This window comes from Myodes glareolus, chromosome 15 (genome assembly GCF_982192425.1).
Source record: "Myodes glareolus chromosome 15, mMyoGla1.1, whole genome shotgun sequence".
Taxonomy (NCBI): Eukaryota; Metazoa; Chordata; class Mammalia; order Rodentia; family Cricetidae; genus Myodes; species Myodes glareolus.
The window spans coordinates 36,198,275-36,211,310 of NC_142040.1; the positions used below are offsets into that span (position 1 = coordinate 36,198,275).

The 13,036-nt window shown below is 42.6% G+C and overlaps 1 protein-coding gene across 4 annotated transcripts in view; it reads left to right on the forward strand.

The window, feature by feature from the left end:
• The window catches only part of Pde4d (phosphodiesterase 4D), a 1,387,978-nt gene that overhangs the window by 656,006 nt on the left and 718,936 nt on the right, over nucleotides 1-13,036 (forward strand). The gene's annotated exons all lie outside the window — the stretch shown is intronic.

The window sequence follows — 13,036 nt, forward strand, 5'->3', positions numbered from 1 at the left end:
ACAGATTTTTGTATGTTGAACCATCCCTGCATCTCTGGGATGAAGCCAACTTGATCATGGTGGGTGATATTTTTGATGTGTTCTTGGATTAAGTTTGCCAGTATTTTATTGAGTATTTTTGCATCATTGTTCATGAGGGAGATTGGTCTGTAATTCTCTTTCTTTGTTGCATCGTTGTGTGGCTTGGATATCAAGATAACTGTAGCCTCATAAAAAGTTTGGCAATGTTGCTTTTGTTTCTATTGTATGGAACAATTTGAGAAGGATTGGTATTAGCTCTTCTTTGAAATTATGGTAGGATGTTGCAACAATCTGGACCTGTGCTTTGTTTGTTTGCTTGCTTGCTTGTTTGGAGACTTTTGATGATGGCTTCTCTTTCCTTAGGGTTATAGGTCTATTTAAATTGTTCATCTGGCCTTGATTTAATTTTGGTATGTGGCACCTGTCCAAAAATTGTCCATTTATTTTTGGTTTTCAGATTTTGTGGAGTACAGGTTTTTGAAGTATGACCTGATTCTCTGGATTTCTTCAGTGTCTGTTGTTATGCCCTCCTTTTCATTTCTGATTTTATTAATTTGGATAGTCTCCCTCTGTTTTTTGGTTAGTTTGAATAAGGTTTTGTCTAGCTTGTTGGTTTACTCAAAGAACCAGCTCTTTGTTTCCTTACATGCCGTAGAAGGATGAATTCTGTTTTCCTATCCATTCTCTTAGCCTGTGTCTTGTTATAGGTAAACTGAGTCCATTGATATTAAGAAATATTAGATCAGAGATTGTTAATTCTTGTTACTTTTTGGTTTTGTTGTAGGTGGTGCTAGTGTGGTGTGTGTGTGTGTGTGTGTGTGTGTGTGTGTGTGTGTGTGTGTGTGTTTCCCTTCTTTGGGATTTTCTTGTGTGAGGTTATCTATTACCTGTGTTTTTGTGGGTGCAGCTAACTACATTGGGTTGGAGATTTTCTTCTAGTACTTTCACTAGGCCTGAATTTGTGGATAGGTATTGTTTAAATCTGGTTTTGTCATGGAATATCTTGTCTTCTCCGTCTATGGTGATTGAAAATTTTGCAGTCTATGCTGGCATCTGTCATCTCTTAGAGTCTGCAAAACATCCATCCAGGACCTTCTGACTTTCAGAATCTCTATTTATAAGCCAAGTATAATTATGATAGGTCTGCCTTTATATGTTAGTTGGCCTTTTTCCTTTGCTGCTCTTAATATTCTTTCTTTATTCTGTATGTTTAGTGTTTTCATTATTATGTGGCAAGAGAACTTTTTTTTTTTTTTGGTCCAGTCTTTTCGGTGTTCTATAAACTTCTTGTATCTTCATAGGTATGTCCTTCTTTAGGTTGGGAAAGTTTGCTTCTATGATTTTATCGAATATATTTTCTGTACTTTTGAGTTGAACTTCTTCTTCTTCTCTCCCTATTATTCTTAGGTTTGATCTTTTTATGGTGTCCCATATTTCCTAGATGTTCTGTGCTAAGCATTTATTGCATGTAACATTTTCTTTGACAGATGAATCTATTTTTTCTATTATATCTTTAACTTTTGAGATTCTCTCTTCCATCTCTTACATTCTGTTGGTTATGCTTGCATCTGTAATTCCTGTTCATTTACCCAGGTTTTCCATTGCTAGAATTCCCTTGGTTGTGTTTTCTTTATTGTTTTCCTTATTTTCAAGTCTTGAACTGTTCCCTTCACAGGCTTCATCTTTTTTCTTGACTTTCTTTAAGGGACTTATTGATTGCTTATAGGGTTTTGTTTGTCTTTTTCCCAAACTTCAAGGGAATCTCTTTATTTCTTTAAGGGAATGTTTTATTTTCTGTTTAAGAGCCTCTATCATCTCCATAAAGTTATTTTTAAGATTGTTTTCTTCTACTTCATCTGTGTTGGGATGTTCAGGTCTTGCTGTTTTGGAAACATTAAGTTCTGGTGTTGTCATATTGTTCTTTATGCCATTGAATGTATTCTTACATCGCTGTTTAACCATCTGGGTTTAAGATAATTATAGGTATGGATGTTGAGTCTTGTGATGAAAGAATGAAAGTCTTCATTCTTTGTTGAATGTACCTTTTGTTCTCTTTATTGTCTGTTTCCTTTATTGTCTTTTGGCCTAAATGGCCAAGGGTTCTGGCAACTGGCTGGTTGTCATGTTCAGTAGGGTTGTCTTAGCTGAGGTTTGTCGGGGTTTGTGTGCCTAGATCCAGCGTATCGTCCAGTTCTTCTAACTAGTGTTGGCTTTATTCATGTCTACAGGGTCTGTTATTCCAGCTAGTGTGGGTTGTGCCTGTTTCTATGGAGTCTGTTTGTCCAGTTGGTGTAGGTTTTACCAGTGCCTGTTTTTCCAACCAGTTTGGGTAGTGCTTGAGCCTACAGGATTTGCTGGTGTTACTGGAGAGGGTTGTTCACAGTCAGGCTTCTGTTCTTCCAGTTGGTGCAGGTGGTGCCTGTGCCTCTAAGGGCTGCTGATCTTGCATGGGATGGTTGGCCAGGAGAGGATGATGGGTTCTGTGGGTTTGGGTGCCTGAGTGGGTCTTGTAGTTTACAGTGTCCAGTTGATGGTTTGACTGCGGTGGTAGAGTGACTGGCACACAGAACTCTTACCTGGTCATAAATCCTTTTTAAAAGAAAAGAAGAGTTTGGTGATGGTGTCTTATGCCTTTAATCCCAGCACTCTGGAGGCAGAGGCAGAAGCAGATGGATCTCTGTGAGTTCTAGGCCAGCCTGTTCTACAAAGTGAGTTCCAGGGCAGCCAGTTTGCACAGAAAAAGTGCAAAAATAAATAAATAGATAAATAAATAAATATTTTAAAATAAGAAGTAAAAAAAATAAAGAAAATCCTTTTCCATTTCAAAGCATTAATAAACAACTAAGTATTCACATGACTTCAATGAATTCTTCTTGCCCTCCAAACAGATGTTTATATATAGCATGAATACTCTTCATAATAACCATAGGACCCTATCACATTTATGTCAGCCCCAGGTATTCTTTGGCCAAAGATCTACCCCTGGCTATAGGTGATAGACAGTTTAATCCACTTGTCACTGCACAAGTGGATTAAAAGCTCGTGAGCAGGAGCTCCTTGAGAAAAATGACGTCTCCCTTGAGCACACCCCGACTATTGCCCTGCTGTTGTCACCACTAACCGGCAGTCCTCAACCTGTGAGCCATGACCTCCAGAGGGGTCCCATATCACATATTTACATTAAGAGTCGTACCAGTAGCAAAATCACAGTTATGAAGTAACAATGGAATAATTTTATGGTTGGGGGTCACCATAGCAAGGGGAACTGTATTAAAGGGTCGCGGCATTGCAGCATTAGGAAGTCTGAGAACCACTACAATACACTGGCTGTTTGCGCAGCCTGTATTCACAGTCTGAATTATGTGTCATGGAAATGCAGCGGTGATTGACAGTATATGGGCGGATTACAGAGATTCTAGGCAAATCCTGTGCACATCTGGGGTTCATGCAGGACAGCTCTGGCATGGGGGAAGTGCTCTCTTTGGTTCCTGGAGCAAGCCTCTTAGGAGAAGGAAGAGCTGTTCCTTTCACAATGGTAGACAACTCAAACAGCACTCATTCACAGGCGACTGATTAAATGTGGGCTTCGGGAACACTCTGCCCACCTACGCAAGCAAGCCTTTACCAAGGAAGCAGGCAATCAGCAATCCAAAGCTAATAAATCAGTTTTTAAGTTCTCCCACTACTAAAATCAATGACTTTGTATTTATTGCTTAGAAACACTATACTGAAGTCCCCAAACTTACGTGGATCATGTTAGTTCCTTGGTGTGATGGACACCAGTTTTGAAAATGGTGGTGCTCAGTGTAAAATTTCTACAACAGAAATGACCTTGACAAGTGTCTTCCTCATCCAAATGTCTCTAAGCCCTTTCTTCACCAGTAGTACATGGCAACATCAGCCATAGCCAACTTAATAGCTTGGAGACACGAGACAGTCACTACAATTGAGTTCTAAGCATTTAACTTCTGGCACCCATAAAGAATGAGTCTCTGGATTACAGGGTGTGGGCAGACATGTCATGGCTGCCAGGATATCCTCTCCCAACAGAAGAAAGGAAGAACACTTTCCCAGTAAAGGAGATGATGGGAGTTTTAAGCAATCTCATGACTTTATATTCATAAACAATGTCTACTTAATGGTATAAAATTATTAAAGGAATGACCAGCCATCTCTGGGTATTGAGGGAGTATGTTCTTTGAAATTGTTTTCTGTGTAAGGAGGATAATGGAAAGGCATCTGTTTTCAGAGCTTGCTAAACATCTACACATCTAATGGCGTAATCACATGAAGGTTTAAATGGCTGGAATGGTGCCCGAGCTTGGGAAATTTAAAAAAAAAAAATCTACGTATTCCTGTGTACTACCAGACTCTGTGCCGGAAAAGGAAAAAAAAGAAAAAGAAAATTCCTCTCGGCTTCCAGAACAGATCAAGGCCCTAAGCAAAATTCTAGGCATCGAGGAGTGAAATCAGGAAAAGAAAATAAATACAAGGTTAAATAATGAGCTTCAGGAACCAGTGAGGAAGAATGTTCCACCTTAGTATGAGGGTGATCTGCTAATGAGGGATCACAGTCTGATTGTGTGGAGAGAACCAGATCCTTCCCTGCGTGCCAGTGAACCGAGAAGCAATCAGCGTGGACACCATGCACTCAGGGTTCAGCATGGCAATGACGATGGGTGACCTTTCCTTTCCATTTTGCTCACTGACATTCAGCTGGTACATTAAATCAGTTTTAAAAGGTTGAGAAGGAGCTGGAGAGATGGCACCGTGGTTAAGAGTACTTGTTTCCCAGAGGGCCCAGGTTTGGTGAGCATCCTTGTAAGGTAGCAGACAACTGCCTGTAACTCCAGGAGGAGCCCCTATGATTCTGCCTCCATGTGGGTGTGTGAGCGCGTGCACACACATACACACAAATATACAGAAATAAAAAATAAAACCTTTCCCAAGAAGTTACCAGATGAAGCGTATAAAGCAGGAGTTGGCAAATGAATCATTGTCACGCGTCAGAGAATCCCATGAAAATGTATATTTACCAACCCATCCCAAGAGCCTTTGGCTTAGGACTAGGGTAGGGGTTGGAGCAGGGGTGTTTAGGACATTTGTGAGGTTAGGAAGTGTGATTGCTTTTGGCAAGTGAAATATTACAAGTCTGTGTATTTTGGAGTTCCAGGTGGCACTCACAAGCTTCCTAGTTAAGGAGACCTTATTTCTTTCCATGTCAGAAAAACAACACAATTACTTGAAAGACAATGTTATGTCATCAGAACTCTTTTCGATGTTTTCTCATTTTTTTAGTTCTTTAAAATGTCATAGAATGTGTTTTGATCATATTTACTCCTTCCCCAATTCTCCTCCAATTCAAAACTCCCTTCCATACCCTCCCAACTATGTAATTTTTTTTTAAAAAAGAATTCTTCAAAAGTATTTGTGCTGCCCAAATACTCCCGGACATACAGCTGTAAGCTGAGGATTATTGACTCAGCAGAGAGTTCACTCTTGCGGAAACTGTCTCTCTCTCTCTCCCAGTAGCTAATAAATGCCAGTAGCTCCAAGGGTTTTGGTGAGACTGTGTGCCCAACTCCTGTCTCCCTGCTGGTATTTGGTCTGGCTTGGATTAACAGAGATTTTGACATTCTATGAATTTATGCAAGCACTTCCCCCTGGTGTCCAGAAGATAATGTTTCCATGTAGTCATCCGCTGTCTTGGGCTCCTAGATTCTTTCTGGCCCCTTTCTCATGTAATGATCCCTGAGCCTTGGGAGAGGGATTGAAGTTTATGTGTTCCATTTAGGGTTGGGCATCCTGCCTGCTGTCACCTTGGCTAGTCATGGGTCTCTGTGATCACCAGTATCTGCTGCAAACACCACATACAACCACAGAATGAATCAATCATATCTGCAGGCAACATCAAAGTTCCATATCACAGCTATCATATATGTAAAAACACTGTACACAAGCATCCTGCTAGTATGACTTTATTTACATAAAGCTTAAAATAGTCAATAACCTCTAGTTTTAGGATTAGTATTCTAGTAGTGGGTCCCTTGGGATTAATGAATAGAAGTGGGCTCCCCAGGGGATTCCAGATAGTAGTCCTGTTGTTTCTCAGTTGAGTCTTAGTTATCTCTGTGTACTAAATTTTGTAAACATTTATTGGTTTTCAAACATGATATATGCTTATGCTTATACATAGGATACAACATCGCTATACAACAATATGCTCTGTTCCATGTTAGAATCACAAAAGCCAGGACATCCGTAGCCCTTGCTGTAAGAAAGGAACTGCTCTCAGTGAATGTTGGAGAAAGTCTCTGTCATGTCCTCTGCTGTGTTCAAGGCTGGAGGGCCAGTGATGCTTGGTTCCTTAGGACTCTGAAAACCCAAAGGGGACCATGAACACAGTGTTCAGAGGCTCTGTGCAAGTCATTCTGACCCCAGGGAGGCCTAAGCAAGAACAAGGCCAAACCTCAGGACATGATATCATGGATCACCCCTAAATATCTCCGGGTGGTCTGTGCATGCTTGTTCCCTGGTCTGTGAGGGCCCCACTCTTATTGAATCTCTGTCAGCGTTCCCAGCCTTGTTCTGAATCCTGAGCAGATGTTACCCCCCATTCTCTTTCTCCTCCCCCATCTTATTTCCCCTACTCCTTCCCCTTTTCAAGGCCACCTACTTTCACTTGTGTTACCAGCAAGTCTTTGCTCTTGGCCAGCTCCTTAAATCACTGTACCCATGGAGGGCAGGCCACAATAGTCTGCTCCAGGGCCACAGGGTCTGACAGTCTCTCCTGGCCTCTGTACTCACGTGCATAAAATCATACATATTCACATCATTTAAAAAATTCTTAAATACATAAATCATAAATAAAAGAGAAATCAGAAATGTGATGGTAGGGAGTACTTTCACCATGAGCCCACCCTTTAAGTCCCCACTTAGTAGTTCTGTGGGAGCCCCATATATTACTATGGGGCTGATGGTGCTGCAGAACCAGGGCCCCACTTTGAGAACCCTTCACCGTCTTTGTGCGTACAGCATCACGCCTGTACTTCTTTCATTCTCCACTAGGATTCGTCTTGCTGTATGCTTGCTTTTTTTTTTTTTTCTAAATCCCTGATCTCAACCAACCAGGTAGAGATGCAAGTATCCAATGAAATATGATTCCCTAAATTGTTAGTGTCTGTTACCTTACTCTGGCTTTAATTCTGATATTAACTAACGTACATACATTGCTTGTTGTCAGCATGGCGGTGACCCAGTGCGTCAGCTCCTAATTAGCATCACATATTTGCCATGTCCCTAGTGTACCCAGCAGAGTGGGTTGTCTGGATTGCTAAGGTCAATTTGCTACTGACCTTCGTTGAAAATCATAGGCTCTTTTTCTCACCTGTGGGGGGATTTGTTCATCCCCACCACACCTGAAAAATATAATGAAGCTTCCCTCTTGATCTTGTGAAAATGGAAAGGTCTTTAAAAAGTTCTCTGATACTGACTTATCTCCCAAATTGGCATTCCATGCCTGACTTAAAGTGTGTGCCCCTCAACCAGCATGTTCCTCCCCTGTGGCTTCATGCTTTTGTCATCTAGAGAACTGAAATACTTCTGCTTGGGAACTGACTTGGAGGTCCCCTTCCATTTGATGCAGGTTGGGGGCGGGGTCTGCCAACGCTCCCAGGTGATCAAGGCACAGAGAAGGTTTGGATATACTGGAGGGCCTGATTGTCTCTTGGAGTGTCAAGAGAGTCACTGATAGTCTTACACTGGGTGAGTTTGCCAAATCCCCATGCCTGCCTGACTTCTGTGTGTGCTGCCTGCTGAAACTTCCCGTTTGCTCTCGGAGACACGAAGATATAACGATCTGCTCCTTAGGTGCATCGCTAAACAGGGAGTCCACTCTGCATCCTGGATAGACCCTCACCAAGCCAAAAGTGGGAGAAAAAAACCAAACCAAACAAAAATAAAAAAAAAAAAAACACCAATGGAAAAATTGCTGAGCTCTGCATTTCCAGAGACAATTTAGGTACTCCATAAGGATTTGGCAGAGGGTGGTGTCCTTGTGATTGACAGCCGGAGCACGATAGTTTGCAGTAAATGTTCTTTTTGAAACCGTTCTTTAATTATTCTCCTGTCTTCCTTAAGCTGGCCTGCAAAGCAATGGGATTTCTTGCGGCATTCTCATCCATACATGTCATTTCCCTTTGTTCTTCTTCGCCGCCTCCTTTTCTGCCTTCTGCACACGCCCCTGTCCCCTGCTGGTGACCTCACTTCCCTCACTAGCCCCTACTTCTGTCTTTCTGTCACATGTATTCCATCACCCTCAGGTTTTCCTCCTTCTGCACCCCTTAAGGTCTCTTTCTCCTTCTTAGAGTTGGTCCCGTTCTACCTGTAGTGCACACAACTATCATCCCTCTATCTATCGATCTATCGATCTATCATCCATGTATCATCTATCTATTTATCTATCACCTATCTATCATCCATCTATCATCTATCATCCATCTATCTATCTATCAATCATCTATCTATCATCCAGCTATCCATCATCTATCAATATGTATGTATTTGATTTATATGTATATTTATATGTATTTCCACAGATAAGGGATAGCCTGTAGTGGTTTGCTGGGCTGGCTGATTTCACTTAACACAATAATTTTCAGTTGCATCCATTTTCCTGAAAATGTTGTGTTTTCATCTTTTTTCATGGGTGAAGAAAATGTACAGTTCCTTACCCATTTCTCTGCTGACGAACAGTTTGCTATGTTCAAGTGTTATTTCCCCAGTAATAATAATTACACATACAAGAGTGTCACTTTGGTAGCCAGAATAGTGTCATCTAAGCCGAAAGAAATTAGTGCATGCCTACTAGCCTAGTGGCTTGAAAAATAACGCAAGTTGATTTCTGTTATAGAAGACTTCCTGGAAACAGCTCCCATTGGCTAAATCAGAGACTGGCTGTTTCGAACGTAATTAATGTTTTAAAAGGAAAAATTAATTTCTGCCTTACCCATGAAGTAAATACACCTCAACTAGTAAACCCCCCGATACCGTAGTCAGGAGATAGATCTCTCTCATATAAGTGTGGTGTCAGCGGGTTCAACCACACCCTTTTTTCTTTTCTTTGGGTTCTGTCCAGTATCTCAGAGGAACAAAGAAGAAACATGTACCAGGCTTTTTCATTTTGGCCACCAACCAGCTCCCAAATCATGAACAGAGACTTATTATTAGTTTTGGATGCTTGACCGAGCTTAGACTTGTTTCTAGCCAGCTCTTTTTCTTTACCTTTAATTAACCTGTTTTTCTTTATTACCTTTTGCCTTAGGGCTGTTGACCTTTCCTTTTACCTTCTAGCTGCCTCTGGGTCTGGCTGACTGGCATCTGCCTGACTTCTGGCCCCGGGCATCTTCTCTCTTCTCTCCTTCTTCTCTTCTTCCTTCTCTCCCTTTGAGTCTAGCGTCCTCCTCCTTTCTTTTCTCTCTGCCTACCACCTATCCTTTCTCAGCCTAGCTATGGGCCATTCAGCTTTTTATTAGACCAATCCAGTGCCTTAGGCGGGCCAGGTGAACCAAATGCGACACATCTTTCCATAACCAAACAAATGCAGCAGAAACAAAAGTAACACACCTTTACACCATTAAAGTAATAATCCACACAGAAACAAACGCAACCCATCTTTGCCCAGTTAAAGCCATATTCCACAACAGGACTGTGTTGAGAACGTAGCAGGCTCTTCAGAGCGACACATTTCAACGCTGAGATGACAGTCGGAACGTTCGAGTTCAGTGGTTGATTGAACCTGTAGAGCTGAACAGAGAGTCAGCGTTCCTTTCCTGTGTCAACAGCGCAAGAAAACTGAGAATTCCAATTATCACTTCACCAACCCCCAGCAAACTTGTTCCACGAAGCAACTTAAAATAAAAGGCCTGCTTTAGAATTTACATGTAGCTTTAAAGCCCCTTCAAGTGTTAGGGTTACCAGCCTCCTTGTCATCACCTGGGGATTTCATGACCACAGTGGCTAATTTGTGTATAGTGTGTGAGTTTTATAAAGCACTATAAAGTGCCATGTTCATAGTTATGTGTTACCTTTAACCTAGTCAGACTAGAGAAAGAGCAATTTATATGCTTTAAAGAAGTGACGGGGGACTGAATACAGTAAATTTTATTGCTGGTATTCGAGAAAGTAGGGCTCCCCAAGCCACACCCCCATTCAGAGTCTGAGATGAAATGCAACTGTGTTTAGGCAGGCACTTGCCAACAGCCCAGGACCTCTCTTTTTTTCTTCTGGCTGAAGCTCATGGTCCGGGACTTCTTATTCCTTGAAAGGTGGGGTTGTGAGGCCCAACACCCTATTGCTATGCCTAAATTCATGCCATTGTAGGAAATATGCGAGACAAAGTGGTCACTGAGGGTGACAGCAGACCCAGCATCAAAGGTGGAAGAGTGGGCGTGGCTGTTAGTCACAGGATAGCCCAGGATGTCTTTGAGGGGGCCATACCATAACAACTTCACTGCCTTTCTGATTCCACCCAATGTGGTATCTTTCTCCGGGTAGCAGGTCAGATCCACGAAGGATCTATTATGGGTAGGAACACAGAACACCATGCCAATGAGCTTCCCTTTCAGTTCTGGGGCAGCCTTGCCCGCATCCATCCTACTAGTACATGTAGGAATGATGGGCTGGGTGGCCCCACAGCTATGTTGCCACAGTTTCCCAGAAGGTTCATCCGTGGGGCTTCGAGGTGACAATGCTAGCAGGGACTGAGGTCATAAGTCCCTCCAGGGGGCCACAGTTGTTACAAATGACCTTGACTGGTGGCGGGTAATCAATTGGTGGCTCCGGAGGCATTGCTAACAATCTTGAATGAGTTACCCTGCTTCTCATGATACAGGACCATCGCAAACACAGGACCATCCGCAGAAGGGGCAACGATGATGGTCCTTTATGTTCCGTTCCTCACGTGGACCCTAGCCTTCTCCAGGGCAGTGGAAACACTAGTAGACGCCCCAGACATGCTCAGCACCAGCTGCATATACACCAGGAGGTGTCATCAAGCTCTCCCCGCTAGCAGATGGAGATAGTCGCCCCTGATTGTAGCTTTTCTGCACCCAGTTTTGGCTGTGTCGTAGAATTTGCTGTAGGTCGAATCATAATGGAACAGGAAGACCATATAGCTGAGGTCAACAAAGGGGTTGCTGAGGCAATAGTATCCACTTTGCTAGAGTCGAAAGCTGCTCGGTGACCACGAACACAGTATGACCAAATCTCTTCACACAGTATGACCAAATCTCTTCACTCTGACCTCCACCATCAGGGCTTGTAGATGTTGCTGGCATTACAGGGGAAGGCGCAGATGTTTGTGGTAACGGGGAGGGGCAGGGAGCCTAGAAAGCAATTGTTCTCAGGGGTTACGTGAATAATTGAAGCTCAAAGAGCTAGAATTTATGAAACCAGGGAGCCGCGCAGAGTGTGAGGCTGTGAATCGACTGCTTCTAGTTGCCTGTGAACAAGGTCATCGAGAACAATCAAGGGGTAGTAAACAACTTGATTCTATATTCATCGTGTTTCTTTCCCTTCCATATAGGGTTTTTAGTTTGCAATCCAGGTATCAAAGTGTAAACGCCTTCCTACACTGGGGTTATAAGCAGGTTGAAAAGGACAAAACCGTGGGCCTGTATCCAAACTGTCTTGTGACCTTGTATGGGCTTTTTGCTATCTCATAACAACAACAACAACAATAAAAACCCATTTAGCACATATTAGGTATCTCTAAGTGATTGCTTCCCTTGAAAGTGTGGGGAACTAACAGGTTTTTTGTTCATTCTCGGCCTCCTTGGCTGTATCATGTAGTTCTTCAAATTGGTCACTAGATGGTAGTCTTTAGTTAGCATTGTCACATCTGCCTGATTAGATCCTGTGAACATTTTGTGTGTGCTTGAAGCTGTTTTCAAATACATGAGGAATGGAGTAAGGACTCCATGAAGTCTGAGCATCTTCTTTTACAAGTCAAATACTACTTCCTCCTTCTACTCCTCCTCCTCCTTCTTCCTGGATCTTACTTACAGATGCTATCTATGAAACAAATTCATTTTTCTCCACTGTAGCTTTAAGTGATGAATCTTTGAAGTCTTCCTTTGCACCCAGGATTGAAGGGTGGGAAAGGTATATGTGAAGGATAGTGTTTCTGGAGCAAACAGGGATTTGGGCTTAGGGATCTGCTGCCAACTTTGAGACCAACGAGGGACGGGTATCCACAAGCAAATCCCAGAATTCCCCCTTACTCCGCGATCCAGCTCATTCAAACAGTAGCAGAGGTGCTACTGACGGTCACACTGCCAAATGCATTTGCAGTCCCTCTGGACAGTCCAACAAATGTCCTTTCTTGGAGGCGCTGAGGCCTTCTGACTTTTCTAGCAAAGATAAAACCAACCAACGTCAATTAATTCACACGGGCTGTTTGCATATTGTGTTCCAAAGGCTCTCTGTATTTGCCATGAGTCACCCATTCACGTCACCTGTCATTATTTCCTCCTCGTTTTCCCTCCCTGCTAACTGTTGATTCTCCTCCGGATACCACCCGATTTCCTTAACTAATTCACTTTAATAACAAAACCTGCTTTTCAGGTTCTCCTACTTCACACACCCAATAAAAAAAAAAATGAGGTGCCCTTCTTGAATTCACTCAGTATGGCAAATCCGTTGACACACACTAAAAATTCTTCCTCTTCAGTTTTTACCACCCATTTCCTCAAAGTCTCTTACTGTTGAGCACGGGTATTTATACATGGACTCCAACGAAATCATTTCTAGTAGCTCTGCCATGGACAACCCTGCTAGACTGAGACACTCCAGATGTCTCAGGCGCTCTACCCCGTGTGGTGGCATGAAGCCTGGAGGAGGCCATAGTTACTCCAGGGTAGATAGAAACTTTGGGGCCCTGAGCAACAACAGGAAGCTGGATTTCTGCCTGCAACCACATTAAACTTGGTTAAGGTTTTTATTGTTTGTGGGCTAT